The following is a 22,265-nucleotide window of genomic DNA, read 5'->3' as shown; positions in this document are numbered from 1 at the left end:
GTGGCGCTCGTCAGACGCGCCTCCAAGGCCCAGGCGGCAGCTGCGCCGGGAGCGTTCCCATCCGTTCCTCCCTCGGAGAAACACCAGAGAGTGGGACTCCCGCGCACAGTTCTGCACAGACACGGAGGAAAACAAGAGAGAGGATCCCTACGTTAAGCGCGGCGGACGGGCGCTTGTGGAGAAAAGTGAAAAAGCTTACAGCACCTGGTATTCCCAGGCGGTCTCCCGTCCAAGTACTAACCAGGCCCGACCCTGCTTGGCTTCCGAGATCAGACGAGATCGGGCGTGTTCAGGGTGGTATGGCCGTAAGCTGTCCAAGGTACCACGCATGGGCCTCTTAGGGGTGGCGCTCGTCAGACGCGCCTCCAAGGCCCAGGCGGCAGCTGCGCCGGGAGCGTTCCCATCCGTTCCTCCCTCGGAGAAACACCAGAGAGTGGGACTCCCGCGCACAGTTCTGCACAGACACGGAGGAAAACAAGAGAGAGGATCCCTACGTTAAGCGCGGCGGACGAGCGCTTATGGAGAAAAGTGAAAAAGCTTACAGCACCTGGTATTCCCAGGCGGTCTCCCGTCCAAGTACTAACCAGGCCCGACCCTGCTTGGCTTCCGAGATCAGACGAGATCGGGCGTGTTCAGGGTGGTATGGCCGTAAGCTGTCCAAGGTACCACGCATGGGCCTCTTAGGGGTGGCGCTCGTCAGACGCGCCTCCAAGGCCCAGGCGGCAGCTGCGCCGGGAGCGTTCCCATCCGTTCCTCCCTCGGAGAAACACCAGAGAGTGGGACTCCCGCGCACAGTTCTGCACAGACACGGAGGAAAACAAGAGAGAGCGCGGCGGACGGGCGCTTGTGGAGAAAAGTGAAAAAGCTTACAGCACCTGGTATTCCCAGGCGGTCTCCCGTCCAAGTACTAACCAGGCCCGACCCTGCTTGGCTTCCGAGATCAGACGAGATCGGGCGTGTTCAGGGTGGTATGGCCGTAAGCTGTCCAAGGTACCACGCATGGGCCTCTTAGGGGTGGCGCTCGTCAGACGCGCCTCCAAGGCCCAGGCGGCAGCTGCGCCGGGAGCGTTCCCATCCGTTCCTCCCTCGGAGAAACACCAGAGAGTGGGACTCCCGCGCACAGTTCTGCACAGACACGGAGGAAAACAAGAGAGAGGATCCCTACGTTAAGCGTGGCGGACGGGCGCTTGTGGAGAAAAGTGAAAAAGCTTACAGCACCTGGTATTCCCAGGCGGTCTCCCGTCCAAGTGCTAACCAGGCCCGACCCTGCTTGGCTTCCGAGATCGGGCGTGTTCAGGGTGGTATGGCCGTAAGCTGTCCAAGGTACCACGCATGGGCCTCTTAGGGGTGGCGCTCGTCAGACGCGCCTCCAAGGCCCAGGCGGCAGCTGCGCCGGGAGCGTTCCCATCCGTTCCTCCCTCGGAGAAACACCAGAGAGTGGGACTCCCGCGCACATTTCTGCACAGACACGGAGGAAAACAAGAGAGAGGATCCCTACGTTAAGCGCGGCGGACGGGCGCTTGTGGAGAAAAGTGAAAAAGCTTACAGCACCTGGTATTCCCAGGCGGTCTCCCGTCCAAGTACTAACCAGGCCCGACCCTGCTTGGCTTCCGAGATCAGACGAGATCGGGCGTGTTCAGGGTGGTATGGCCGTAAGCTGTCCAAGGTACCACGCATGGGCCTCTTAGGGGTGGCGCTCGTCAGACGCGCCTCCAAGGCCCAGGCGGCAGCTGCGCCGGGAGCGTTCCCATCCGTTCCTCCCTCGGAGAAACACCAGAGAGTGGGACTCCCGCGCACAGTTCTGCACAGACACGGAGGAAAACAAGAGAGAGCGCGGCGGACGGGCGCTTGTGGAGAAAAGTGAAAAAGCTTACAGCACCTGGTATTCCCAGGCGGTCTCCCGTCCAAGTACTAACCAGGCCCGACCCTGCTTGGCTTCCGAGATCAGACGAGATCGGGCGTGTTCAGGGTGGTATGGCCGTAAGCTGTCCAAGGTACCACGCATGGGCCTCTTAGGGGTGGCGCTCGTCAGACGCGCCTCCAAGGCCCAGGCGGCAGCTGCGCCGGGAGCGTTCCCATCCGTTCCTCCCTCGGAGAAACACCAGAGAGTGGGACTCCCGCGCACAGTTCTGCACAGACACGGAGGAAAACAAGAGATAGCGCGGCGGACGGGCGCTTGTGGAGAAAAGTGAAAAAGCTTACAGCACCTGGTATTCCCAGGCGGTCTCCCGTCCAAGTACTAACCAGGCCCGACCCTGCTTGGCTTCCGAGATCAGACGAGATCGGGCGTGTTCAGGGTGGTATGGCCGTAAGCTGTCCAAGGTACCACGCATGGGCCTCTTAGGGGTGGCGCTCGTCAGACGCGCCTCCAAGGCCCAGGCGGCAGCTGCGCCGGGAGCGTTCCCATCCGTTCCTCCCTCGGAGAAACACCAGAGAGTGGGACTCCCGCGCACAGTTCTGCACAGACACGGAGGAAAACAAGAGAGAGGATCCCTACGTTAAGCGCGGCGGACGGGCGCTTGTGGAGAAAAGTGAAAAAGCTTACAGCACCTGGTATTCCCAGGCGGTCTCCCGTCCAAGTACTAACCAGGCCCGACCCTGCTTGGCTTCCGAGATCAGACGAGATCGGGCGTGTTCAGGGTGGTATGGCCGTAAGCTGTCCATAGTACCACGCATGGGCCTCTTAGGGGTGGCGCTCGTCAGACGCGCCTCCAAGGCCCAGGCGGCAGCTGCGCCGGGAGCGTTCCCATCCGTTCCTCCCTCGGAGAAACACCAGAGAGTGGGACTCCCGCGCACAGTTCTGCACAGACACGGAGGAAAACAAGAGAGAGGATCCCTACGTTAAGCGCGGCGGACGGGCGCTTGTGGAGAAAAGTGAAAAAGCTTACAGCACCTGGTATTCCCAGGCGGTCTCCCGTCCAAGTACTAACCAGGCCCGACCCTGCTTGGTTTCCGAGATCAGACGAGATCGGGCGTGTTCAGGGTGGTATGGCCGTAAGCTGTCCAAGGTACCACGCATGGGCCTCTTAGGGGTGGCGCTCGTCAGACGCGCCTCCAAGGCCCAGGCGGCAGCTGCGCCGGGAGCGTTCCCATCCGTTCCTCCCTCGGAGAAACACCAGAGAGTGGGACTCCCGCGCACAGTTCTGCACAGACACGGAGGAAAACAAGAGAGAGCGCGGCGGACGGGCGCTTGTGGAGAAAAGTGAAAAAGCTTACAGCACCTGGTATTCCCAGGCGGTCTCCCGTCCATGTACTAACCAGGCCCGACCCTGCTTGGCTTCCGAGATCGGGCGTGTTCAGGGTGGTATGGCCGTAAGCTGTCCAAGGTACCACGCATGGGCCTCTTAGGGGTGGCGCTCGTCAGACGCGCCTCCAAGGCCCAGGCGGCAGCTGCGCCGGGAGCGTTCCCATCCGTTCCTCCCTCGGAGAAACACCAGAGAGTGGGACTCCCGCGCACATTTCTGCACAGACACGGAGGAAAACAAGAGAGAGGATCCCTACGTTAAGCGCGGCGGACGGGCGCTTGTGGAGAAAAGTGAAAAAGCTTACAGCACCTGGTATTCCCAGGCGGTCTCCCGTCCAAGTACTAACCAGGCCCGACCCTGCTTGGCTTCCGAGATCAGACGAGATCGGGCGTGTTCAGGGTGGTATGGCCGTAAGCTGTCCAAGGTACCACGCATGGGCCTCTTAGGGGTGGCGCTCGTCAGACGCGCCTCCAAGGCCCAGGCGGCAGCTGCGCCGGGAGCGTTCCCATCCGTTCCTCCCTCGGAGAAACACCAGAGAGTGGGACTCCCGCGCACAGTTCTGCACAGACACGGAGGAAAACAAGAGAGAGCGCGGCGGACGGGCGCTTGTGGAGAAAAGTGAAAAAGCTTACAGCACCTGGTATTCCCAGGCGGTCTCCCGTCCAAGTACTAACCAGGCCCGACCCTGCTTGGCTTCCGAGATCAGACGAGATCGGGCGTGTTCAGGGTGGTATGGCCGTAAGCTGTCCAAGGTACCACGCATGGGCCTCTTAGGGGTGGCGCTCGTCAGACGCGCCTCCAAGGCCCAGGCGGCAGCTGCGCCGGGAGCGTTCCCATCCGTTCCTCCCTCGGAGAAACACCAGAGAGTGGGACTCCCGCGCACAGTTCTGCACAGACACGGAGGAAAACAAGAGAGAGCGCGGCGGACGGGCGCTTGTGGAGAAAAGTGAAAAAGCTTACAGCACCTGGTATTCCCAGGCGGTCTCCCGTCCAAGTACTAACCAGGCCCGACCCTGCTTGGCTTCCGAGATCAGACGAGATCGGGCGTGTTCAGGGTGGTATGGCCGTAAGCTGTCCAAGGTACCACGCATGGGCCTCTTAGGGGTGGCGCTCGTCAGACGCGCCTCCAAGGCCCAGGCGGCAGCTGCGCCGGGAGCGTTCCCATCCGTTCCTCCCTCGGAGAAACACCAGAGAGTGGGACTCCCGCGCACAGTTCTGCACAGACACGGAGGAAAACAAGAGAGAGGATCCCTACGTTAAGCGCGGCGGACGGGCGCTTGTGGAGAAAAGTGAAAAAGCTTACAGCACCTGGTATTCCCAGGCGGTCTCCCGTCCAAGTACTAACCAGGCCCGACCCTGCTTGGCTTCCGAGATCAGACGAGATCGGGCGTGTTCAGGGTGGTATGGCCGTAAGCTGTCCAAGGTACCATGCATGGGCCTCTTAGGGGTGGCGCTCGTCAGACGCGCCTCCAAGGCCCAGGCGGCAGCTGCGCCGGGAGCGTTCCCATCCGTTCCTCCCTCGGAGAAACACCAGAGAGTGGGACTCCCGCGCACAGTTCTGCACAGACACGGAGGAAAACAAGAGAGAGGATCCCTACGTTAAGCGCGGCGGACGGGCGCTTGTGGAGAAAAGTGAAAAAGCTTACAGCACCTGGTATTCCCAGGCGGTCTCCCGTCCAAGTACTAACCAGGCCCGACCCTGCTTGGCTTCCGAGATCAGACGAGATCGGGCGTGTTCAGGGTGGTATGGCCGTAAGCTGTCCAAGGTACCACGCATGGGCCTCTTAGGGGTGGCGCTCGTCAGACGCGCCTCCAAGGCCCAGGCGGCAGCTGCGCCGGGAGCGTTCCCATCCGTTCCTCCCTCGGAGAAACACCAGAGAGTGGGACTCCCGCGCACAGTTCTGCACAGACACGGAGGAAAACAAGAGAGAGGATCCCTACGTTAAGCGCGGCGGACGAGCGCTTATGGAGAAAAGTGAAAAAGCTTACAGCACCTGGTATTCCCAGGCGGTCTCCCGTCCAAGTACTAACCAGGCCCGACCCTGCTTGGCTTCCGAGATCAGACGAGATCGGGCGTGTTCAGGGTGGTATGGCCGTAAGCTGTCCAAGGTACCACGCATGGGCCTCTTAGGGGTGGCGCTCGTCAGACGCGCCTCCAAGGCCCAGGCGGCAGCTGCGCCGGGAGCGTTCCCATCCGTTCCTCCCTCGGAGAAACACCAGAGAGTGGGACTCCCGCGCACAGTTCTGCACAGACACGGAGGAAAACAAGAGAGAGGATCCCTACGTTAAGCGCGGCGGACGGGCGCTTGTGGAGAAAAGTGAAAAAGCTTACAGCACCTGGTATTCCCAGGCGGTCTCCCGTCCAAGTACTAACCAGGCCCGACCCTGCTTGGCTTCCGAGATCAGACGAGATCGGGCGTGTTCAGGGTGGTATGGCCGTAAGCTGTCCAAGGTACCACGCATGGGCCTCTTAGGGGTGGCGCTCGTCAGACGCGCCTCCAAGGCCCAGGCGGCAGCTGCGCCGGGAGCGTTCCCATCCGTTCCTCCCTCGGAGAAACACCAGAGAGTGGGACTCCCGCGCACAGTTCTGCACAGACACGGAGGAAAACAAGAGAGAGCGCGGCGGACGGGCGCTTGTGGAGAAAAGTGAAAAAGCTTACAGCACCTGGTATTCCCAGGCAGTCTCCCGTCCAAGTACTAACCAGGCCCGACCCTGCTTGGCTTCCGAGATCAGACGAGATCGGGCGTGTTCAGGGTGGTATGGCCGTAAGCTGTCCAAGGTACCACGCATGGGCCTCTTAGGGGTGGCGCTCGTCAGACGCGCCTCCAAGGCCCAGGCGGCAGCTGCGCCGGGAGCGTTCCCATCCGTTCCTCCCTCGGAGAAACACCAGAGAGTGGGACTCCCGCGCACAGTTCTGCACAGACACGGAGGAAAACAAGAGAGAGGATCCCTACGTTAAGCGCGGCGGACGGGCGCTTGTGGAGAAAAGTGAAAAAGCTTACAGCACCTGGTATTCCCAGGCGGTCTCCCGTCCAAGTACTAACCAGGCCCGACCCTGCTTGGCTTCCGAGATCAGACGAGATCGGGCGTGTTCAGGGTGGTATGGCCGTAAGCTGTCCAAGGTACCACGCATGGGCCTCTTAGGGGTGGCGCTCGTCAGACGCGCCTCCAAGGCCCAGGCGGCAGCTGCGCCGGGAGCGTTCCCATCCGTTCCTCCCTCGGAGAAACACCAGAGAGTGGGACTCCCGCGCACAGTTCTGCACAGACACGGAGGAAAACAAGAGAGAGGATCCCTACGTTAAGCGCGGCGGACGGGCGCTTGTGGAGAAAAGTGAAAAAGCTTACAGCACCTGGTATTCCCAGGCGGTCTCCCGTCCAAGTACTAACCAGGCCCGACCCTGCTTGGCTTCCGAGATCAGACGAGATCGGGCGTGTTCAGGGTGGTATGGCCGTAAGCTGTCCAAGGTACCACGCATGGGCCTCTTAGGGGTGGCGCTCGTCAGACGCGCCTCCAAGGCCCAGGCGGCAGCTGCGCCGGGAGCGTTCCCATCCGTTCCTCCCTCGGAGAAACACCAGAGAGTGGGACTCCCGCGCACAGTTCTGCACAGACACGGAGGAAAACAAGAGAGAGGATCCCTACGTTAAGCGCGGCGGACGGGCGCTTGTGGAGAAAAGTGAAAAAGCTTACAGCACCTGGTATTCCCAGGCGGTCTCCCGTCCAAGTACTAACCAGGCCCGACCCTGCTTGGCTTCCGAGATCAGACGAGATCGGGCGTGTTCAGGGTGGTATGGCCGTAAGCTGTCCAAGGTACCACGCATGGGCCTCTTAGGGGTGGCGCTCGTCAGACGCGCCTCCAAGGCCCAGGCGGCAGCTGCGCCGGGAGCGTTCCCATCCGTTCCTCCCTCGGAGAAACACCAGAGAGTGGGACTCCCGCGCACAGTTCTGCACAGACACGGAGGAAAACAAGAGAGAGCGCGGCGGACGGGCGCTTGTGGAGAAAAGTGAAAAAGCTTACAGCACCTGGTATTCCCAGGCGGTCTCCCGTCCAAGTACTAACCAGGCCCGACCCTGCTTGGCTTCCGAGATCAGACGAGATCGGGCGTGTTCAGGGTGGTATGGCCGTAAGCTGTCCAAGGTACCACGCATGGGCCTCTTAGGGGTGGCGCTCGTCAGACGCGCCTCCAAGGCCCAGGCGGCAGCTGCGCCGGGAGCGTTCCCATCCGTTCCTCCCTCGGAGAAACACCAGAGAGTGGGACTCCCGCGCACAGTTCTGCACAGACACGGAGGAAAACAAGAGAGAGGATCCCTACGTTAAGCGCGGCGGACGGGCGCTTGTGGAGAAAAGTGAAAAAGCTTACAGCACCTGGTATTCCCAGGCGGTCTCCTGTCCAAGTACTAACCAGGCCCGACCCTGCTTGGCTTCCGAGATCAGACGAGATCGGGCGTGTTCAGGGTGGTATGGCCGTAAGCTGTCCAAGGTACCACGCATGGGCCTCTTAGGGGTGGTGCTCGTCAGACGCGCCTCCAAGGCCCAGGCGGCAGCTGCGCCGGGAGCGTTCCCATCCGTTCCTCCCTCGGAGAAACACCAGAGAGTGGGACTCCCGCGCACAGTTCTGCACAGACACGGAGGAAAACAAGAGAGAGGATCCCTACGTTAAGCGCGGCGGACGGGCGCTTGTGGAGAAAAGTGAAAAAGCTTACAGCACCTGGTATTCCCAGGCGGTCTCCCGTCCAAGTACTAACCAGGCCCAACCCTGCTTGGCTTCCGAGATCAGACGAGATCGGGCGTGTTCAGGGTGGTATGGCCGTAAGCTGTCCAAGGTACCACGCATGGGCCTCTTAGGGGTGGCGCTCGTCAGACGCGCCTCCAAGGCCCAGGCGGCAGCTGCGCCGGGAGCGTTCCCATCCGTTCCTCCCTCGGAGAAACACCAGAGAGTGGGACTCCCGCGCACAGTTCTGCACAGAACGTCCGCCTACGTTAAGCGCGGCGGACGGGCGCTTGTGGAGAAAAGTGAAAAAGCTTACAGCACCTGGTATTCCAAGGCGGTCTCCCGTCCAAGTACTAACCAGGCCCGACCCTGCTTGGCTTCCGAGATCAGACGAGATCGGGCGTGTTCAGGGTGGTATGGCCGTAAGCTGTCCAAGGTACCACGCATGGGCCTCTTAGGGGTGGCGCTCGTCAGACGCGCCTCCAAGGCCCAGGCGGCAGCTGCGCCGGGAGCGTTCCCATCCGTTCCTCCCTCGGAGAAACACCAGAGAGTGGGACTCCCGCGCACAGTTCTGCACAGACACGGAGGAAAACAAGAGAGAGGATCCCTACGTTAAGCGCGGCGGACGGGCGCTTGTGGAGAAAAGTGAAAAAGCTTACAGCACCTGGTATTCCCAGGCGGTCTCCCGTCCAAGTACTAACCAGGCCCGACCCTGCTTGGCTTCCGAGATCAGACGAGATCGGGCGTGTTCAGGGTGGTATGGCCGTAAGCTGTCCAAGGTACCACGCATGGGCCTCTTAGGGGTGGTGCTCGTCAGACGCGCCTCCAAGGCCCAGGCGGCAGCTGCGCCGGGAGCGTTCCCATCCGTTCCTCCCTCGGAGAAACACCAGAGAGTGGGACTCCCGCGCACAGTTCTGCACAGACACGGAGGAAAACAAGAGAGAGGATCCCTACGTTAAGCGCGGCGGACGGGCGCTTGTGGAGAAAAGTGAAAAAGCTTACAGCACCTGGTATTCCCAGGCGGTCTCCCGTCCAAGTACTAACCAGGCCCGACCCTGCTTGGCTTCCGAGATCAGACGAGATCGGGCGTGTTCAGGGTGGTATGGCCGTAAGCTGTCCAAGGTACCACGCATGGGCCTCTTAGGGGTGGCGCTCGTCAGACGCGCCTCCAAGGCCCAGGCGGCAGCTGCGCCGGGAGCGTTCCCATCCGTTCCTCCCTCGGAGAAACACCAGAGAGTGGGACTCCCGCGCACAGTTCTGCACAGACACGGAGGAAAACAAGAGAGAGGATCCCTACGTTAAGAGCGGCGGACGGGCGCTTGTGGAGAAAAGTGAAAAAGCTTACAGCACCTGGTATTCCCAGGCGGTGTCCCGTCCAAGTACTAACCAGGCCCGACCCTGCTTGGCTTCCGAGATCAGACGAGATCGGGCGTGTTCAGGGTGGTATGGCCGTAAGCTGTCCAAGGTACCACGCATGGGCCTCTTAGGGGTGGCGCTCGTCAGACGCGCCTCCAAGGCCCAGGCGGCAGCTGCGCCGGGAGCGTTCCCATCCGTTCCTCCCTCGGAGAAACACCAGAGAGTGGGACTCCCGCGCACAGTTCTGCACAGACACGGAGGAAAACAAGAGAGAGGATCCCTACGTTAAGCGCGGCGGACGGGCGCTTGTGGAGAAAAGTGAAAAAGCTTACAGCACCTGGTATTCCCAGGCGGTCTCCCGTCCAAGTTCTAACCAGGCCCGACCCTGCTTGGCTTCCGAGATCAGACGAGATCGGGCGTGTTCAGGGTGGTATGGCCGTAAGCTGTCCAAGGTACCACGCATGGGCCTCTTAGGGGTGGCGCTCGTCAGACGCGCCTCCAAGGCCCAGGCGGCAGCTGCGCCGGGAGCGTTCCCATCCGTTCCTCCCTCGGAGAAACACCAGAGAGTGGGACTCCCGCGCACAGTTCTACACAGACACGGAGGAAAACAAGAGAGAGGATCCCTACGTTAAGCGCGGCGGACGGGCGCTTGTGGAGAAAAGTGAAAAAGCTTACAGCACCTGGTATTCCCAGGCGGTCTCCCGTCCAAGTACTAACCAGGCCCGACCCTGCTTGGCTTCCGAGATCAGACGAGATCGGGCGTGTTCAGGGTGGTATGGCCGTAAGCTGTCCAAGGTACCACGCATGGGCCTCTTAGGGGTGGCGCTCGTCAGACGCGCCTCCAAGGCCCAGGCGGCAGCTGCGCCGGGAGCGTTCCCATCCGTTCCTCCCTCGGAGAAACACCAGAGAGTGGGACTCCCGCGCACAGTTCTGCACAGAACGTCCGCCTACGTTAAGCGCGGCGGACGGGCGCTTGTGGAGAAAAGTGAAAAAGCTTACAGCACCTGGTATTCCCAGGCGGTCTCCCGTCCAAGTACTAACCAGGCCCGATCCTGCTTGGCTTCCGAGATCAGACGAGATCGGGCGTGTTCAGGGTGGTATGGCCGTAAGCTGTCCAAGGTACCACGCATGGGCCTCTTAGGGGTGGCGCTCGTCAGACGCGCCTCCAAGGCCCAGGCGGCAGCTGCGCCGGGAGCGTTCCCATCCGTTCCTCCCTCGGAGAAACACCAGAGAGTGGGACTCCCGCGCACAGTTCTGCACAGACACGGAGGAAAACAAGAGAGAGGATCCCTACGTTAAGCGCGGCGGACGGGCGCTTGTGGAGAAAAGTGAAAAAGCTTACAGCACCTGGTATTCCCAGGCGGTCTCCCGTCCAAGTACTAACCAGGCCCGACCCTGCTTGGCTTCCGAGATCAGACGAGATCGGGCGTGTTCAGGGTGGTATGGCCGTAAGCTGTCCAAGGTACCACGCATGGGCCTCTTAGGGGTGGCGCTCGTCAGACGCGCCTCCAAGGCCCAGGCGGCAGCTGCGCCGGGAGCGTTCCCATCCGTTCCTCCCTCGGAGAAACACCAGAGAGTGGGACTCCCGCGCACAGTTCTGCACAGACACGGAGGAAAACAAGAGAGAGGATCCCTACGTTAAGCGCGGCGGACGGGCGCTTGTGGAGAAAAGTGAAAAAGCTTACAGCACCTGGTATTCCCAGGCGGTCTCCCGTCCAAGTACTAACCAGGCCCGACCCTGCTTGGCTTCCGAGATCAGACGAGATCGGGCGTGTTCAGGGTGGTATGGCCGTAAGCTGTCCAAGGTACCACGCATGGGCCTCTTAGGGGTGGCGCTCGTCAGACGCGCCTCCAAGGCTCAGGCGGCAGCTGCGCCGGGAGCGTTCCCATCCGTTCCTCCCTCGGAGAAACACCAGAGAGTGGGACTCCCGCGCACAGTTCTGCACAGACACGGAGGAAAACAAGAGAGAGCGCGGCGGATGGGCGCTTGTGGAGAAAAGTGAAAAAGCTTACAGCACCTGGTATTCCCAGGCGGTCTCCCGTCCAAGTACTAACCAGGCCCGACCCTGCTTGGCTTCCGAGATCAGACGAGATCGGGCGTGTTCAGGGTGGTATGGCCGTAAGCTGTCCAAAGTACCACGCATGGGCCTCTTAGGGGTGGCGCTCGTCAGACGCGCCTCCAAGGCCCAGGCGGCAGCTGCGCCGGGAGCGTTCCCATCCGTTCCTCCCTCGGAGAAACACCAGAGAGTGGGACTCCCGCGCACAGTTCTGCACAGACACGGAGGAAAACAAGAGAGAGCGCGGCGGACGGGCGCTTGTGGAGAAAAGTGAAAAAGCTTACAGCACCTGGTATTCCCAGGCGGTCTCCCGTCCAAGTACTAACCAGGCCCGACCCTGCTTGGCTTCCGAGATCAGACGAGATCGGGCGTGTTCAGGGTGGTATGGCCGTAAGCTGTCCAAGGTACCACGCATGGGCCTCTTAGGGGTGGCGCTCGTCAGACGCGCCTCCAAGGCCCAGGCGGCAGCTGCGCCGGGAGCGTTCCCATCCGTTCCTCCCTCGGAGAAACACCAGAGAGTGGGACTCCCGCGCACAGTTCTGCACAGACACGGAGGAAAACAAGAGAGAGCGCGGCGGACGGGCGCTTGTGGAGAAAAGTGAAAAAGCTTACAGCACCTGGTATTCCCAGGCGGTCTCCCGTCCAAGTACTAACCAGGCCCGACCCTGCTTGGCTTCCGAGATCAGACGAGATCGGGCGTGTTCAGGGTGGTATGGCCGTAAGCTGTCCAAGGTACCACGCATGGGCCTCTTAGGGGTGGCGCTCGTCAGACGCGCCTCCAAGGCCCAGGCGGCAGCTGCGCCGGGAGCGTTCCCATCCGTTCCTCCCTCGGAGAAACACCAGAGAGTGGGACTCCCGCGCACAGTTCTGCACAGACACGGAGGAAAACAAGAGAGAGGATCCCTACGTTAAGCGCGGCGGACGGGCGCTTGTGGAGAAAAGTGAAAAAGCTTACAGCACCTGGTACTCCCAGGCGGTCTCCCGTCCAAGTACTAACCAGGCCCGACCCTGCTTGGCTTCCGAGATCAGACGAGATCGGGCGTGTTCAGGGTGGTATGGCCGTAAGCTGTCCAAGGTACCACGCATGGGCCTCTTAGGGGTGGCGCTCGTCAGACGCGCCTCCAAGGCCCAGGCGGCAGCTGCGCCGGGAGCGTTCCCATCCGTTCCTCCCTCGGAGAAACACCAGAGAGTGGGACTCCCGCGCACAGTTCTGCACAGACACGGAGGAAAACAAGAGAGAGCGCGGCGGACGGGCGCTTGTGGAGAAAAGTGAAAAAGCTTACAGCACCTGGTATTCCCAGGCGGTCTCCCGTCCAAGTACTAACCAGGCCCGACCCTGCTTGGCTTCCGAGATCAGACGAGATCGGGCGTGTTCAGGGTGGTATGGCCGTAAGCTGTCCAAGGTACCACGCATGGGCCTCTTAGGGGTGGCGCTCGTCAGACGCGCCTCCAAGGCCCAGGCGGCAGCTGCGCCGGGAGCGTTCCCATCCGTTCCTCCCTCGGAGAAACACCAGAGAGTGGGACTCCCGCGCACAGTTCTGCACAGACACGGAGGAAAACAAGAGAGAGGATCCCTACGTTAAGCGCGGCGGACGGGCGCTTGTGGAGAAAAGTGAAAAAGCTTACAGCACCTGGTACTCCCAGGCGGTCTCCCGTCCAAGTACTAACCAGGCCCGACCCTGCTTGGCTTCCGAGATCAGACGAGATCGGGCGTGTTCAGGGTGGTATGGCCGTAAGCTGTCCAAGATACCACGCATGGGCCTCTTAGGGGTGGCGCTCGTCAGACGCGCCTCCAAGGCCCAGGCGGCAGCTGCGCCGGGAGCGTTCCCATCCGTTCCTCCCTCGGAGAAACACCAGAGAGTGGGACTCCCGCGCACAGTTCTGCACAGACACGGAGGAAAACAAGAAATAGCGCGGCAGACGGGCGCTTGTGGAGAAAAGTGAAAAAGCTTACAGCACCTGGTATTCCCAGGCGGTCTCCCGTCCAAGTACTAACCAGGCCCGACCCTGCTTGGCTTCCGAGATCAGACGAGATCAGGCGTGTTCAGGGTGGTATGGCCGTAAGCTGTCCAAGGTACCACGCATGGGCCTCTTAGGGGTGGCGCTCGTCAGACGCGCCTCCAAGGCCCAGGCGGCAGCTGCGCCGGGAGCGTTCCCATCCGTTCCTCCCTCGGAGAAACACCAGAGAGTGGGACTCCCGCGCACAGTTCTGCACAGACACGGAGGAAAACAAGAGAGAGGATCCCTACGTTAAGCGCGGTGGACGGGCGCTTGTGGAGAAAAGTGAAAAAGCTTACAGCACCTGGTATTCCCAGGCGGTCTCCCGTCCAAGTACTAACCAGGCCCGACCCTGCTTGGCTTCCGAGATCAGACGAGATCAGGCGTGTTCAGGGTGGTATGGCCGTAAGCTGTCCAAGGTACCACGCATGGGCATTTTAGGGGTGGCGCTCGTCAGACGCGCCTCCAAGGCCCAGGCGGCAGCTGCGCCGGGAGCGTTCCCATCCGTTCCTCCCTCGGAGAAACACCAGAGAGTGGGACTCCCGCGCACAGTTCTGCACAGACACGGAGGAAAACAAGAGAGAGGATCCCTACGTTAAGCGCGGCGGACGGGCGCTTGTGGAGAAAAGTGAAAAAGCTTACAGCACCTGGTATTCCCGGGCGGTCTCCCGTCCAAGTACTAACCAGGCCCGACCCTGCTTGGCTTCCGAGATCAGACGAGATCGGGCGTGTTCAGGGTGGTATGGCCGTAAGCTGTCCAAGGTACCACGCATGGGCCTCTTAGGGGTGGCGCTCGTCAGACGCGCCTCCAAGGCCCAGGCGGCAGCTGCGCCGGGAGCGTTCCCATCCGTTCCTCCCTCGGAGAAACACCAGAGAGTGGGACTCCCGCGCACAGTTCTGCACAGACACGGAGGAAAACAAGAGAGAGGATCCCTACGTTAAGCGCGGCGGACGGGCGCTTGTGGAGAAAAGTGAAAAAGCTTACAGCACCTGGTATTCCCAGGCGGTCTCCCGTCCAAGTACTAACCAGGCCCGACCCTGCTTGGCTTCCGAGATCAGACGAGATCGGGCGTGTTCAGGGTGGTATGGCCGTAAGCTGTCCAAGGTACCACGCATGGGCCTCTTAGGGGTGGCGCTCGTCAGACGCGCCTCCAAGGCCCAGGCGGCAGCTGCGCCGGGAGCGTTCCCATCCGTTCCTCCCTCGGAGAAACACCAGAGAGTGGGACTCCCGCGCACAGTTCTGCACAGACACGGAGGAAAACAAGAGAGAGGATCCCTACGTTAAGCGCGGCGGACGGGCGCTTGTGGAGAAAAGTGAAAAAGCTTACAGCACCTGGTATTCCCAGGCGGTCTCCCGTCCAAGTACTAACCAGGCCCGACCCTGCTTGGCTTCCGAGATCAGACGAGATCGGGCGTGTTCAGGGTGGTATGGCCGTAAGCTGTCCAAGGTACCACGCATGGGCCTCTTAGGGGTGGCGCTCGTCAGACGCGCCTCCAAGGCCCAGGCGGCAGCTGCGCCGGGAGCGTTCCCATCCGTTCCTCCCTCGGAGAAACACCAGAGAGTGGGACTCCCGCGCACAGTTCTGCACAGACACGGAGGAAAACAAGAGAGAGCGCGGCGGACGGGCGCTTGTGGAGAAAAGTGAAAAAGCTTACAGCACCTGGTATTCCCAGGCGGTCTCCCGTCCAAGTACTAACCAGGCCCGACCCTGCTTGGCTTCCGAGATCAGACGAGATCGGGCGTGTTCAGGGTGGTATGGCCGTAAGCTGTCCAAGGTACCACGCATGGGCCTCTTAGGGGTGGCGCTCGTCAGACGCGCCTCCAAGGCCCAGGCGGCAGCTGCGCCGGGAGCGTTCCCATCCGTTCCTCCCTCGGAGAAACACCAGAGAGTGGGACTCCCGCGCACAGTTCTGCACAGACACGGAGGAAAACAAGAGAGAGCGCGGCGGACGGGCGCTTGTGGAGAAAAGTGAAAAAGCTTACAGCACCTGGTATTCCCAGGCGGTCTCCCGTCCAAGTACTAACCAGGCCCGACCCTGCTTGGCTTCCGAGATCAGACGAGATCGGGCGTGTTCAGGGTGGTATGGCCGTAAGCTGTCCAAGGTACCACGCATGGGCCTCTTAGGGGTGGCGCTCGTCAGACGCGCCTCCAAGGCCCAGGCGGCAGCTGCGCCGGGAGCGTTCCCATCCGTTCCTCCCTCAGAGAAACACCAGAGAGTGGGACTCCCGCGCACAGTTCTGCACAGACACGGAGGAAAACAAGAGAGAGCGCGGCGGACGGGCGCTTGTGGAGAAAAGTGAAAAAGCTTACAGCACCTGGTATTCCCAGGCGGTCTCCCGTCCAAGTACTAACCAGGCCCGACCCTGCTTGGCTTCCGAGATCAGACGAGATCGGGCGTGTTCAGGGTGGTATGGCCGTAAGCTGTCCAAGGTACCACGCATGGGCCTCTTAGGGGTGGCGCTCGTCAGACGCGCCTCCAAGGCCCAGGCTGCAGCTGCGCCGGGAGCGTTCCCATCCGTTCCTCCCTCGGAGAAACACCAGAGAGTGGGACTCCCGCGCACAGTTCTGCACAGACACGGAGGAAAACAAGAGAGAGCGCGGCGGACGGGCGCTTGTGGAGAAAAGTGAAAAAGCTTACAGCACCTGGTATTCCCAGGCGGTCTCCCGTCCAAGTACTAACCAGGCCCGACCCTGCTTGGCTTCCGAGATCAGACGAGATCGGGCGTGTTCAGGGTGGTATGGCCGTAAGCTGTCCAAGGTACCACGCATGGGCCTCTTAGGGGTGGCGCTCGTCAGACGCGCCTCCAAGGCCCAGGCGGCAGCTGCGCCGGGAGCGTTCCCATCCGTTCCTCCCTCGGAGAAACACCAGAGAGTGGGACTCCCGCGCACAGTTTTGCACAGACACGGAGGAAAACAAGAGAGAGCGCGGCGGACGGGCGCTTGTGGAGAAAAGTGAAAAAGCTTACAGCACCTGGTATTCCCAGGCGGTCTCCCGTCCAAGTACTAACCAGGCCCGACCCTGCTTGGCTTCCGAGATCAGACGAGATCGGGCGTGTTCAGGGTGGTATGGCCGTAAGCTGGCCAAGATACCACGCATGGGCCTCTTAGGGGTGGCGCTCGTCAGACGCGACTCCAAGGCCCAGGCGGCAGCTGCGCCGGGAGCGTTCCCATCCGTTCCTCCCTCGGAGAAACACCAGAGAGTGGGACTCCCGCGCACAGTTCTGCACAGACACGGAGGAAAACAAGAGAGAGCGCGGCGGACGGGCGCTTGTGGAGAAAAGTGAAAAAGCTTACAGCACCTGGTATTCCCAGGCGGTCTCCCGTCCAAGTACTAACCAGGCCCGACCCTGCTTGGCTTCCGAGATCAGACGAGATCGGGCGTGTTCAGGGTGGTATGGCCGTAAGCTGGCCAAGGTACCACGCATGGGCCTCTTAGGGGTGGCGCTCGTCAGACGCGCCTCCAAGGCCCAGGCGGCAGCTGCGCCGGGAGCGTTCCCATCCGTTCCTCCCTCGGAGAAACACCAGAGAGTGGGACTCCCGCGCACAGTTCTGCACAGACACGGAGGAAAACAAGAGAGAGGATCCCTACGTTAAGCGTGGCGGACGGGCGCTTGTGGAGAAAAGTGAAAAAGCTTACAGCACCTGGTATTCCCAGGCGGTCTCCCGTCCAAGTACTAACCAGGCCCGACCCTGCTTGGCTTCCGAGATCAGACGAGATCGGGCGAGTTCAGGGTGGTATGGCCGTAAGCTGTCCAAGGTACCACGCATGGGCCTCTTAGGGGTGGCGCTCGTCAGACGCGCCTCCAAGGCCCAGGCGGCAGCTGCGCCGGGAGCGTTCCCATCCGTTCCTCCCTCGGAGAAACACCAGAGAGTGGGACTCCCGCGCACAGTTCTGCACAGACACGGAGGAAAACAAGAGAGAGCGCGGCGGACGGGCGCTTGTGGAGAAAAGTGAAAAAGCTTACAGCACCTGGTATTCCCAGGCGGTCTCCCGTCCAAGTACTAACCAGGCCCGACCCTGCTTGGCTTCCGAGATCAGACGAGATCGGGCGTGTTCAGGGTGGTATGGCCGTAAGCTGTCCAAGGTACCACGCATGGGCCTCTTAGGGGTGGCGCTCGTCAGACGCGCCTCCAAGGCCCAGGCGGCAGCTGCGCCGGGAGCGTTCCCATCCGTTCCTCCCTCGGAGAAACACCAGAGAGTGGGACTCCCGCGCACAGTTCTGCACAGACACGGAGGAAAACAAGAGAGAGGATCCCTACGTTAAGCGCGGCGGACGGGCGCTTGTGGAGAAAAGTGAAAAAGCTTACAGCACCTGGTATTCCCAGGCGGTCTCCCGTCCAAGTACTAACCAGGCCCGACCCTGCTTGGCTTCCGAGATCAGACGAGATCGGGCGTGTTCAGGGTGGTATGGCCGTAAGCTGTCCAAGGTACCACGCATGGGCCTCTTAGGGGTGGCGCTCGTCAGACGCGCCTCCAAGGCCCAGGCGGCAGCTGCGCCGGGAGCGTTCCCATCCGTTCCTCCCTCGGAGAAACACCAGAGAGTGGGACTCCCGCGCACAGTTCTGCACACACACGGAGGAAAACAAGAGAGAGGATCCCTACGTTAAGCGCGGCGGACGGGCGCTTGTGGAGAAAAGTGAAAAAGCTTACAGCACCTGGTACTCCCAGGCGGTCTCCCGTCCAAGTACTAACCAGGCCCGACCCTGCTTGGCTTCCGAGATCAGACGAGATCGGGCGTGTTCAGGGTGGTATGGCCGTAAGCTGTCCAAGGTACCACGCATGGGCCTCTTAGGGGTGGCGCTCGTCAGACGCGCCTCCAAGGCCCAGGCGGCAGCTGCGCCGGGAGCGTTCCCATCCGTTCCTCCCTCGGAGAAACACCAGAGAGTGGGACTCCCGCGCACAGTTCTGCACAGACACGGAGGAAAACAAGAGAGAGCGCGGCGGACGGGCGCTTGTGGAGAAAAGTGAAAAAGCTTACAGCACCTGGTATTCCCAGGCGGTCTCCCGTCCAAGTACTAACCAGGCCCGACCCTGCTTGGCTTCCGAGATCAGACGAGATCGGGCGTGTTCAGGGTGGTATGGCCGTAAGCTGTCCAAGGTACCACGCATGGGCCTCTTAGGGGTGGCGCTCGTCAGACGCGCCTCCAAGGCCCAGGCGGCAGCTGCGCCGGGAGCGTTCCCATCCGTTCCTCCCTCAGAGAAACACCAGAGAGTGGGACTCCCGCGCACAGTTCTGCACAGACACGGAGGAAAACAAGAGAGAGCGCGGCGGACGGGCGCTTGTGGAGAAAAGTGAAAAAGCTTACAGCACCTGGTATTCCCAGGCGGTCTCCCGTCCAAGTACTAACCAGGCCCGACCCTGCTTGGCTTCCGAGATCAGACGAGATCGGGCGTGTTCAGGGTGGTATGGCCGTAAGCTGTCCAAGGTACCACGCATGGGCCTCTTAGGGGTGGCGCTCGTCAGACGCGCCTCCAAGGCCCAGGCGGCAGCTGCGCCGGGAGCGTTCCCATCCGTTCCTCCCTCGGAGAAACACCAGAGAGTGGGACTCCCGCGCACAGTTCTGCACAGACACGGAGGAAAACAAGAGAGAGCGCGGCGGACGGGCGCTTGTGGAGAAAAGTGAAAAAGCTTACAGCACCTGGTATTCCCAGGCGGTCTCCCGTCCAAGTACTAACCAGGCCCGACCCTGCTTGGCTTCCGAGATCAGACGAGATCGGGCGTGTTCAGGGTGGTATGGCCGTAAGCTGTCCAAGGTACCACGCATGGGCCTCTTAGGGGTGGCGCTCGTCAGACGCGCCTCCAAGGCCCGGGCTGCAGCTGCGCCGGGAGCGTTCCCATCCGTTCCTCCCTCGGAGAAACACCAGAGAGTGGGACTCCCGCGCACAGTTCTGCACAGACACGGAGGAAAACAAGAGAGAGCGCGGCGGACGGGCGCTTGTGGAGAAAAGTGAAAAAGCTTACAGCACCTGGTATTCCCAGGCGGTCTCCCGTCCAAGTACTAACCAGGCCCGACCCTGCTTGGCTTCCGAGATCAGACGAGATCGGGCGTGTTCAGGGTGGTATGGCCGTAAGCTGGCCAAGGTACCACGCATGGGCCTCTTAGGGGTGGCGCTCGTCAGACGCGCCTCCAAGGCCCCGGCGGCAGCTGCGCCGGGAGCGTTCCCATCCGTTCCTCCCTCGGAGAAACACCAGAGAGTGGGACTCCCGCGCACAGTTCTGCACAGACACGGAGGAAAACAAGAGAGAGGATCCCTACGTTAAGCGTGGCGGACGGGCGCTTGTGGAGAAAAGTGAAAAAGCTTACAGCACCTGGTATTCCCAGGCGGTCTCCCGTCCAAGTACTAACCAGGCCCGACCCTGCTTGGCTTCCGAGATCAGACGAGATCGGGCGTGTTCAGGGTGGTATGGCCGTAAGCTGTCCAAGGGACCACGCATGGGCCTCTTAGGGGTGGCGCTCGTCAGACGCGCCTCCAAGGCCCAGGCGGCAGCTGCGCCGGGAGCGTTCCCATCCGTTCCTCCCTCGGAGAAACACCAGAGAGTGGGACTCCCGCGCACAGTTCTGCACAGACACGGAGGAAAACAAGAGAGAGCGCGGCGGACGGGCGCTTGTGGAGAAAAGTGAAAAAGCTTACAGCACCTGGTATTCCCAGGCGGTCTCCCGTCCAAGTACTAACCAGGCCCGACCCTGCTTGGCTTCCGAGATCAGACGAGATCGGGCGTGTTCAGGGTGGTATGGCCGTAAGCTGTCCAAGGTACCACGCATGGGCCTCTTAGGGGTGGCGCTCGTCAGACGCGCCTCCAAGGCCCAGGCGGCAGCTGCGCCGGGAGCGTTCCCATCCGTTCCTCCCTCGGAGAAACACCAGAGAGTGGGACTCCCGCGCACAGTTCTGCACAGACACGGAGGAAAACAAGAGAGAGCGCGGCGGACGGGCGCTTGTGGAGAAAAGTGAAAAAGCTTACAGCACCTGGTATTCCCAGGCGGTCTCCCGTCCAAGTACTAACCAGGCCCGACCCTGCTTGGCTTCCGAGATCAGACGAGATCGGGCGTGTTCAGGGTGGTATGGCCGTAAGCTGTCCAAGGTACCACGCATGGGCCTCTTAGGGGTGGCGCTCGTCAGACGCGCCTCCAAGGCCCAGGCGGCAGCTGCGCCGGGAGCGTTCCCATCCGTTCCTCCCTCGGAGAAACACCAGAGAGTGGGACTCCCGCGCACAGTTCTGCACAGACACGGAGGAAAACAAGAGAGAGGATCCCTACGTTAAGCGCGGCGGACGGGCGCTTGTGGAGAAAAGTGAAAAAGCTTACAGCACCTGGTATTCCCAGGCGGTCTCCCGTCCAAGTACTAACCAGGCCCGACCCTGCTTGGCTTCCGAGATCAGACGAGATCGGGCGTGTTCAGGGTGGTATGGCCGTAAGCTGTCCAAGGTACCACGCATGGGCCTCTTAGGGGTGGCGCTCGTCAGACGCGCCTCCAAGGCCCAGGCGGCAGCTGCGCCGGGAGCGTTCCCATCCGTTCCTCCCTCGGAGAAACACCAGAGAGTGGGACTCCCGCGCACAGTTCTGCACACACACGGAGGAAAACAAGAGAGAGGATCCCTACGTTAAGCGCGGCGGACGGGCGCTTGTGGAGAAAAGTGAAAAAGCTTACAGCACCTGGTACTCCCAGGCGGTCTCCCGTCCAAGTACTAACCAGGCCCGACCCTGCTTGGCTTCCGAGATCAGACGAGATCGGGCGTGTTCAGGGTGGTATGGCCGTAAGCTGTCCAAGGTACCACGCATGGGCCTCTTAGGGGTGGCGCTCGTCAGACGCGCCTCCAAGGCCCAGGCGGCAGCTGCGCCGGGAGCGTTCCCATCCGTTCCTCCCTCGGAGAAACACCAGAGAGTGGGACTCCCGCGCACAGTTCTGCACAGACACGGAGGAAAACAAGAGAGAGCGCGGCGGACGGGCGCTTGTGGAGAAAAGTGAAAAAGCTTACAGCACCTGGTATTCCCAGGCGGTCTCCCGTCCAAGTACTAACCAGGCCCGACCCTGCTTGGCTTCCGAGATCAGACGAGATCGGGCGTGTTCAGGGTGGTATGGCCGTAAGCTGTCCAAGGTACCACGCATGGGCCTCTTAGGGGTGGCGCTCGTCAGACGCGCCTCCAAGGCCCAGGCGGCAGCTGCGCCGGGAGCGTTCCCATCCGTTCCTCCCTCAGAGAAACACCAGAGAGTGGGACTCCCGCGCACAGTTCTGCACAGACACGGAGGAAAACAAGAGAGAGCGCGGCGGACGGGCGCTTGTGGAGAAAAGTGAAAAAGCTTACAGCACCTGGTATTCCCAGGCGGTCTCCCGTCCAAGTACTAACCAGGCCCGACCCTGCTTGGCTTCCGAGATCAGACGAGATCGGGCGTGTTCAGGGTGGTATGGCCGTAAGCTGTCCAAGGTACCACGCATGGGCCTCTTAGGGGTGGCGCTCGTCAGACGCGCCTCCAAGGCCCAGGCGGCAGCTGCGCCGGGAGCGTTCCCATCCGTTCCTCCCTCGGAGAAACACCAGAGAGTGGGACTCCCGCGCACAGTTCTGCACAGACACGGAGTAAAACAAGAGAGAGCGCGGCGGACGGGCGCTTGTGGAGAAAAGTGAAAAAGCTTACAGCACCTGGTATTCCCAGGCGGTCTCCCGTCCAAGTACTAACCAGGCCCGACCCTGCTTGGCTTCCGAGATCAGACGAGATCGGGCGTGTTCAGGGTGGTATGGCCGTAAGCTGTCCAAGGTACCACGCATGGGCCTCTTAGGGGTGGCGCTCGTCAGACGCGCCTCCAAGGCCCGGGCTGCAGCTGCGCCGGGAGCGTTCCCATCCGTTCCTCCCTCGGAGAAACACCAGAGAGTGGGACTCCCGCGCACAGTTCTGCACAGA

At 61.4% G+C, this 22,265-nt stretch overlaps 64 non-coding genes and 2 pseudogenes across 64 annotated transcripts; all 66 read right to left on the bottom strand.

Moving 5' to 3' along the window:
* Positions 1-192: 192 nt before the first annotated feature.
* LOC122977367 lies at positions 193-311 on the bottom strand. The gene has a single exon (XR_006401603.1). It is a non-coding gene; the product is annotated as a 5S ribosomal RNA (ribosomal RNA).
* A 224-nt stretch (positions 312-535) lies between these two features.
* On the bottom strand, positions 536-654 carry LOC122977365. The gene has a single exon (XR_006401601.1). It is a non-coding gene; the product is annotated as a 5S ribosomal RNA (ribosomal RNA).
* Positions 655-863: 209 nt separating this feature from the next.
* LOC122977364 lies at positions 864-982 on the bottom strand. The gene has a single exon (XR_006401600.1). It is a non-coding gene; the product is annotated as a 5S ribosomal RNA (ribosomal RNA).
* A 224-nt stretch (positions 983-1,206) lies between these two features.
* Positions 1,207-1,315, bottom strand: LOC122978182 (annotated as a pseudogene).
* A 224-nt stretch (positions 1,316-1,539) lies between these two features.
* LOC122977363 lies at positions 1,540-1,658 on the bottom strand. The gene has a single exon (XR_006401599.1). It is a non-coding gene; the product is annotated as a 5S ribosomal RNA (ribosomal RNA).
* A 209-nt stretch (positions 1,659-1,867) lies between these two features.
* LOC122977362 lies at positions 1,868-1,986 on the bottom strand. Its single transcript, XR_006401598.1, has one exon. It is a non-coding gene; the product is annotated as a 5S ribosomal RNA (ribosomal RNA).
* A 209-nt stretch (positions 1,987-2,195) lies between these two features.
* LOC122977361 lies at positions 2,196-2,314 on the bottom strand. The gene has a single exon (XR_006401597.1). It is a non-coding gene; the product is annotated as a 5S ribosomal RNA (ribosomal RNA).
* A 224-nt stretch (positions 2,315-2,538) lies between these two features.
* Positions 2,539-2,657, bottom strand: LOC122977360. The gene has a single exon (XR_006401596.1). It is a non-coding gene; the product is annotated as a 5S ribosomal RNA (ribosomal RNA).
* A 224-nt stretch (positions 2,658-2,881) lies between these two features.
* On the bottom strand, positions 2,882-3,000 carry LOC122978019. Its single transcript, XR_006402229.1, has one exon. It is a non-coding gene; the product is annotated as a 5S ribosomal RNA (ribosomal RNA).
* A 209-nt stretch (positions 3,001-3,209) lies between these two features.
* LOC122978163 lies at positions 3,210-3,318 on the bottom strand (annotated as a pseudogene).
* Positions 3,319-3,542: 224 nt separating this feature from the next.
* Positions 3,543-3,661, bottom strand: LOC122977359. Its single transcript, XR_006401595.1, has one exon. It is a non-coding gene; the product is annotated as a 5S ribosomal RNA (ribosomal RNA).
* A 209-nt stretch (positions 3,662-3,870) lies between these two features.
* On the bottom strand, positions 3,871-3,989 carry LOC122977358. The gene has a single exon (XR_006401594.1). It is a non-coding gene; the product is annotated as a 5S ribosomal RNA (ribosomal RNA).
* Positions 3,990-4,198: 209 nt separating this feature from the next.
* LOC122977357 lies at positions 4,199-4,317 on the bottom strand. The gene has a single exon (XR_006401593.1). It is a non-coding gene; the product is annotated as a 5S ribosomal RNA (ribosomal RNA).
* A 224-nt stretch (positions 4,318-4,541) lies between these two features.
* On the bottom strand, positions 4,542-4,660 carry LOC122977355. Its single transcript, XR_006401592.1, has one exon. It is a non-coding gene; the product is annotated as a 5S ribosomal RNA (ribosomal RNA).
* Positions 4,661-4,884: 224 nt separating this feature from the next.
* On the bottom strand, positions 4,885-5,003 carry LOC122977353. The gene has a single exon (XR_006401590.1). It is a non-coding gene; the product is annotated as a 5S ribosomal RNA (ribosomal RNA).
* A 224-nt stretch (positions 5,004-5,227) lies between these two features.
* Positions 5,228-5,346, bottom strand: LOC122977352. Its single transcript, XR_006401589.1, has one exon. It is a non-coding gene; the product is annotated as a 5S ribosomal RNA (ribosomal RNA).
* A 224-nt stretch (positions 5,347-5,570) lies between these two features.
* On the bottom strand, positions 5,571-5,689 carry LOC122977351. Its single transcript, XR_006401588.1, has one exon. It is a non-coding gene; the product is annotated as a 5S ribosomal RNA (ribosomal RNA).
* Positions 5,690-5,898: 209 nt separating this feature from the next.
* LOC122977917 lies at positions 5,899-6,017 on the bottom strand. The gene has a single exon (XR_006402131.1). It is a non-coding gene; the product is annotated as a 5S ribosomal RNA (ribosomal RNA).
* A 224-nt stretch (positions 6,018-6,241) lies between these two features.
* On the bottom strand, positions 6,242-6,360 carry LOC122977350. Its single transcript, XR_006401587.1, has one exon. It is a non-coding gene; the product is annotated as a 5S ribosomal RNA (ribosomal RNA).
* A 224-nt stretch (positions 6,361-6,584) lies between these two features.
* On the bottom strand, positions 6,585-6,703 carry LOC122977349. The gene has a single exon (XR_006401586.1). It is a non-coding gene; the product is annotated as a 5S ribosomal RNA (ribosomal RNA).
* Positions 6,704-6,927: 224 nt separating this feature from the next.
* LOC122977348 lies at positions 6,928-7,046 on the bottom strand. The gene has a single exon (XR_006401585.1). It is a non-coding gene; the product is annotated as a 5S ribosomal RNA (ribosomal RNA).
* A 209-nt stretch (positions 7,047-7,255) lies between these two features.
* LOC122977347 lies at positions 7,256-7,374 on the bottom strand. The gene has a single exon (XR_006401584.1). It is a non-coding gene; the product is annotated as a 5S ribosomal RNA (ribosomal RNA).
* A 224-nt stretch (positions 7,375-7,598) lies between these two features.
* Positions 7,599-7,717, bottom strand: LOC122977987. Its single transcript, XR_006402199.1, has one exon. It is a non-coding gene; the product is annotated as a 5S ribosomal RNA (ribosomal RNA).
* A 224-nt stretch (positions 7,718-7,941) lies between these two features.
* Positions 7,942-8,060, bottom strand: LOC122978430. The gene has a single exon (XR_006402590.1). It is a non-coding gene; the product is annotated as a 5S ribosomal RNA (ribosomal RNA).
* A 205-nt stretch (positions 8,061-8,265) lies between these two features.
* On the bottom strand, positions 8,266-8,384 carry LOC122977905. Its single transcript, XR_006402119.1, has one exon. It is a non-coding gene; the product is annotated as a 5S ribosomal RNA (ribosomal RNA).
* A 224-nt stretch (positions 8,385-8,608) lies between these two features.
* Positions 8,609-8,727, bottom strand: LOC122977346. The gene has a single exon (XR_006401583.1). It is a non-coding gene; the product is annotated as a 5S ribosomal RNA (ribosomal RNA).
* Positions 8,728-8,951: 224 nt separating this feature from the next.
* Positions 8,952-9,070, bottom strand: LOC122977345. The gene has a single exon (XR_006401582.1). It is a non-coding gene; the product is annotated as a 5S ribosomal RNA (ribosomal RNA).
* Positions 9,071-9,294: 224 nt separating this feature from the next.
* LOC122977893 lies at positions 9,295-9,413 on the bottom strand. The gene has a single exon (XR_006402107.1). It is a non-coding gene; the product is annotated as a 5S ribosomal RNA (ribosomal RNA).
* Positions 9,414-9,637: 224 nt separating this feature from the next.
* On the bottom strand, positions 9,638-9,756 carry LOC122978101. Its single transcript, XR_006402309.1, has one exon. It is a non-coding gene; the product is annotated as a 5S ribosomal RNA (ribosomal RNA).
* Positions 9,757-9,980: 224 nt separating this feature from the next.
* Positions 9,981-10,099, bottom strand: LOC122977344. The gene has a single exon (XR_006401581.1). It is a non-coding gene; the product is annotated as a 5S ribosomal RNA (ribosomal RNA).
* A 205-nt stretch (positions 10,100-10,304) lies between these two features.
* Positions 10,305-10,423, bottom strand: LOC122978000. Its single transcript, XR_006402211.1, has one exon. It is a non-coding gene; the product is annotated as a 5S ribosomal RNA (ribosomal RNA).
* A 224-nt stretch (positions 10,424-10,647) lies between these two features.
* On the bottom strand, positions 10,648-10,766 carry LOC122977342. The gene has a single exon (XR_006401579.1). It is a non-coding gene; the product is annotated as a 5S ribosomal RNA (ribosomal RNA).
* A 224-nt stretch (positions 10,767-10,990) lies between these two features.
* Positions 10,991-11,109, bottom strand: LOC122977341. Its single transcript, XR_006401578.1, has one exon. It is a non-coding gene; the product is annotated as a 5S ribosomal RNA (ribosomal RNA).
* Positions 11,110-11,318: 209 nt separating this feature from the next.
* Positions 11,319-11,437, bottom strand: LOC122977339. The gene has a single exon (XR_006401577.1). It is a non-coding gene; the product is annotated as a 5S ribosomal RNA (ribosomal RNA).
* Positions 11,438-11,646: 209 nt separating this feature from the next.
* On the bottom strand, positions 11,647-11,765 carry LOC122977338. Its single transcript, XR_006401576.1, has one exon. It is a non-coding gene; the product is annotated as a 5S ribosomal RNA (ribosomal RNA).
* A 209-nt stretch (positions 11,766-11,974) lies between these two features.
* On the bottom strand, positions 11,975-12,093 carry LOC122977337. The gene has a single exon (XR_006401575.1). It is a non-coding gene; the product is annotated as a 5S ribosomal RNA (ribosomal RNA).
* Positions 12,094-12,317: 224 nt separating this feature from the next.
* Positions 12,318-12,436, bottom strand: LOC122977803. The gene has a single exon (XR_006402020.1). It is a non-coding gene; the product is annotated as a 5S ribosomal RNA (ribosomal RNA).
* Positions 12,437-12,645: 209 nt separating this feature from the next.
* LOC122977336 lies at positions 12,646-12,764 on the bottom strand. Its single transcript, XR_006401574.1, has one exon. It is a non-coding gene; the product is annotated as a 5S ribosomal RNA (ribosomal RNA).
* A 224-nt stretch (positions 12,765-12,988) lies between these two features.
* LOC122977802 lies at positions 12,989-13,107 on the bottom strand. Its single transcript, XR_006402019.1, has one exon. It is a non-coding gene; the product is annotated as a 5S ribosomal RNA (ribosomal RNA).
* A 209-nt stretch (positions 13,108-13,316) lies between these two features.
* Positions 13,317-13,435, bottom strand: LOC122977888. Its single transcript, XR_006402102.1, has one exon. It is a non-coding gene; the product is annotated as a 5S ribosomal RNA (ribosomal RNA).
* A 224-nt stretch (positions 13,436-13,659) lies between these two features.
* On the bottom strand, positions 13,660-13,778 carry LOC122977886. Its single transcript, XR_006402100.1, has one exon. It is a non-coding gene; the product is annotated as a 5S ribosomal RNA (ribosomal RNA).
* A 224-nt stretch (positions 13,779-14,002) lies between these two features.
* Positions 14,003-14,121, bottom strand: LOC122977795. Its single transcript, XR_006402012.1, has one exon. It is a non-coding gene; the product is annotated as a 5S ribosomal RNA (ribosomal RNA).
* A 224-nt stretch (positions 14,122-14,345) lies between these two features.
* On the bottom strand, positions 14,346-14,464 carry LOC122977335. The gene has a single exon (XR_006401573.1). It is a non-coding gene; the product is annotated as a 5S ribosomal RNA (ribosomal RNA).
* A 224-nt stretch (positions 14,465-14,688) lies between these two features.
* LOC122977334 lies at positions 14,689-14,807 on the bottom strand. Its single transcript, XR_006401572.1, has one exon. It is a non-coding gene; the product is annotated as a 5S ribosomal RNA (ribosomal RNA).
* Positions 14,808-15,016: 209 nt separating this feature from the next.
* LOC122977333 lies at positions 15,017-15,135 on the bottom strand. The gene has a single exon (XR_006401571.1). It is a non-coding gene; the product is annotated as a 5S ribosomal RNA (ribosomal RNA).
* Positions 15,136-15,344: 209 nt separating this feature from the next.
* Positions 15,345-15,463, bottom strand: LOC122977332. The gene has a single exon (XR_006401570.1). It is a non-coding gene; the product is annotated as a 5S ribosomal RNA (ribosomal RNA).
* A 209-nt stretch (positions 15,464-15,672) lies between these two features.
* On the bottom strand, positions 15,673-15,791 carry LOC122977330. The gene has a single exon (XR_006401568.1). It is a non-coding gene; the product is annotated as a 5S ribosomal RNA (ribosomal RNA).
* A 209-nt stretch (positions 15,792-16,000) lies between these two features.
* LOC122977329 lies at positions 16,001-16,119 on the bottom strand. Its single transcript, XR_006401567.1, has one exon. It is a non-coding gene; the product is annotated as a 5S ribosomal RNA (ribosomal RNA).
* Positions 16,120-16,328: 209 nt separating this feature from the next.
* LOC122977328 lies at positions 16,329-16,447 on the bottom strand. Its single transcript, XR_006401566.1, has one exon. It is a non-coding gene; the product is annotated as a 5S ribosomal RNA (ribosomal RNA).
* A 209-nt stretch (positions 16,448-16,656) lies between these two features.
* On the bottom strand, positions 16,657-16,775 carry LOC122977327. The gene has a single exon (XR_006401565.1). It is a non-coding gene; the product is annotated as a 5S ribosomal RNA (ribosomal RNA).
* Positions 16,776-16,999: 224 nt separating this feature from the next.
* Positions 17,000-17,118, bottom strand: LOC122977829. The gene has a single exon (XR_006402044.1). It is a non-coding gene; the product is annotated as a 5S ribosomal RNA (ribosomal RNA).
* Positions 17,119-17,327: 209 nt separating this feature from the next.
* On the bottom strand, positions 17,328-17,446 carry LOC122977326. The gene has a single exon (XR_006401564.1). It is a non-coding gene; the product is annotated as a 5S ribosomal RNA (ribosomal RNA).
* Positions 17,447-17,670: 224 nt separating this feature from the next.
* On the bottom strand, positions 17,671-17,789 carry LOC122977323. The gene has a single exon (XR_006401562.1). It is a non-coding gene; the product is annotated as a 5S ribosomal RNA (ribosomal RNA).
* Positions 17,790-18,013: 224 nt separating this feature from the next.
* LOC122977801 lies at positions 18,014-18,132 on the bottom strand. Its single transcript, XR_006402018.1, has one exon. It is a non-coding gene; the product is annotated as a 5S ribosomal RNA (ribosomal RNA).
* Positions 18,133-18,341: 209 nt separating this feature from the next.
* LOC122977322 lies at positions 18,342-18,460 on the bottom strand. The gene has a single exon (XR_006401561.1). It is a non-coding gene; the product is annotated as a 5S ribosomal RNA (ribosomal RNA).
* A 209-nt stretch (positions 18,461-18,669) lies between these two features.
* On the bottom strand, positions 18,670-18,788 carry LOC122977321. Its single transcript, XR_006401560.1, has one exon. It is a non-coding gene; the product is annotated as a 5S ribosomal RNA (ribosomal RNA).
* A 209-nt stretch (positions 18,789-18,997) lies between these two features.
* Positions 18,998-19,116, bottom strand: LOC122977320. The gene has a single exon (XR_006401559.1). It is a non-coding gene; the product is annotated as a 5S ribosomal RNA (ribosomal RNA).
* A 209-nt stretch (positions 19,117-19,325) lies between these two features.
* Positions 19,326-19,444, bottom strand: LOC122977319. The gene has a single exon (XR_006401558.1). It is a non-coding gene; the product is annotated as a 5S ribosomal RNA (ribosomal RNA).
* Positions 19,445-19,668: 224 nt separating this feature from the next.
* LOC122977317 lies at positions 19,669-19,787 on the bottom strand. The gene has a single exon (XR_006401556.1). It is a non-coding gene; the product is annotated as a 5S ribosomal RNA (ribosomal RNA).
* Positions 19,788-19,996: 209 nt separating this feature from the next.
* Positions 19,997-20,115, bottom strand: LOC122977316. Its single transcript, XR_006401555.1, has one exon. It is a non-coding gene; the product is annotated as a 5S ribosomal RNA (ribosomal RNA).
* A 209-nt stretch (positions 20,116-20,324) lies between these two features.
* Positions 20,325-20,443, bottom strand: LOC122977315. Its single transcript, XR_006401554.1, has one exon. It is a non-coding gene; the product is annotated as a 5S ribosomal RNA (ribosomal RNA).
* A 224-nt stretch (positions 20,444-20,667) lies between these two features.
* LOC122977314 lies at positions 20,668-20,786 on the bottom strand. The gene has a single exon (XR_006401553.1). It is a non-coding gene; the product is annotated as a 5S ribosomal RNA (ribosomal RNA).
* Positions 20,787-21,010: 224 nt separating this feature from the next.
* On the bottom strand, positions 21,011-21,129 carry LOC122977800. The gene has a single exon (XR_006402017.1). It is a non-coding gene; the product is annotated as a 5S ribosomal RNA (ribosomal RNA).
* Positions 21,130-21,338: 209 nt separating this feature from the next.
* LOC122977313 lies at positions 21,339-21,457 on the bottom strand. The gene has a single exon (XR_006401552.1). It is a non-coding gene; the product is annotated as a 5S ribosomal RNA (ribosomal RNA).
* A 209-nt stretch (positions 21,458-21,666) lies between these two features.
* Positions 21,667-21,785, bottom strand: LOC122977312. The gene has a single exon (XR_006401551.1). It is a non-coding gene; the product is annotated as a 5S ribosomal RNA (ribosomal RNA).
* A 209-nt stretch (positions 21,786-21,994) lies between these two features.
* LOC122977311 lies at positions 21,995-22,113 on the bottom strand. The gene has a single exon (XR_006401550.1). It is a non-coding gene; the product is annotated as a 5S ribosomal RNA (ribosomal RNA).
* Positions 22,114-22,265: the final 152 nt, after the last annotated feature.

Source organism: Thunnus albacares, chromosome 24 (assembly GCF_914725855.1).
Source record: "Thunnus albacares chromosome 24, fThuAlb1.1, whole genome shotgun sequence".
In the NCBI taxonomy this organism is placed as follows: domain Eukaryota; kingdom Metazoa; phylum Chordata; class Actinopteri; order Scombriformes; family Scombridae; genus Thunnus; species Thunnus albacares.
Note: the sequence above shows the minus strand (reverse complement) of the source record. Positions and strands in the feature narration are given on the sequence as shown.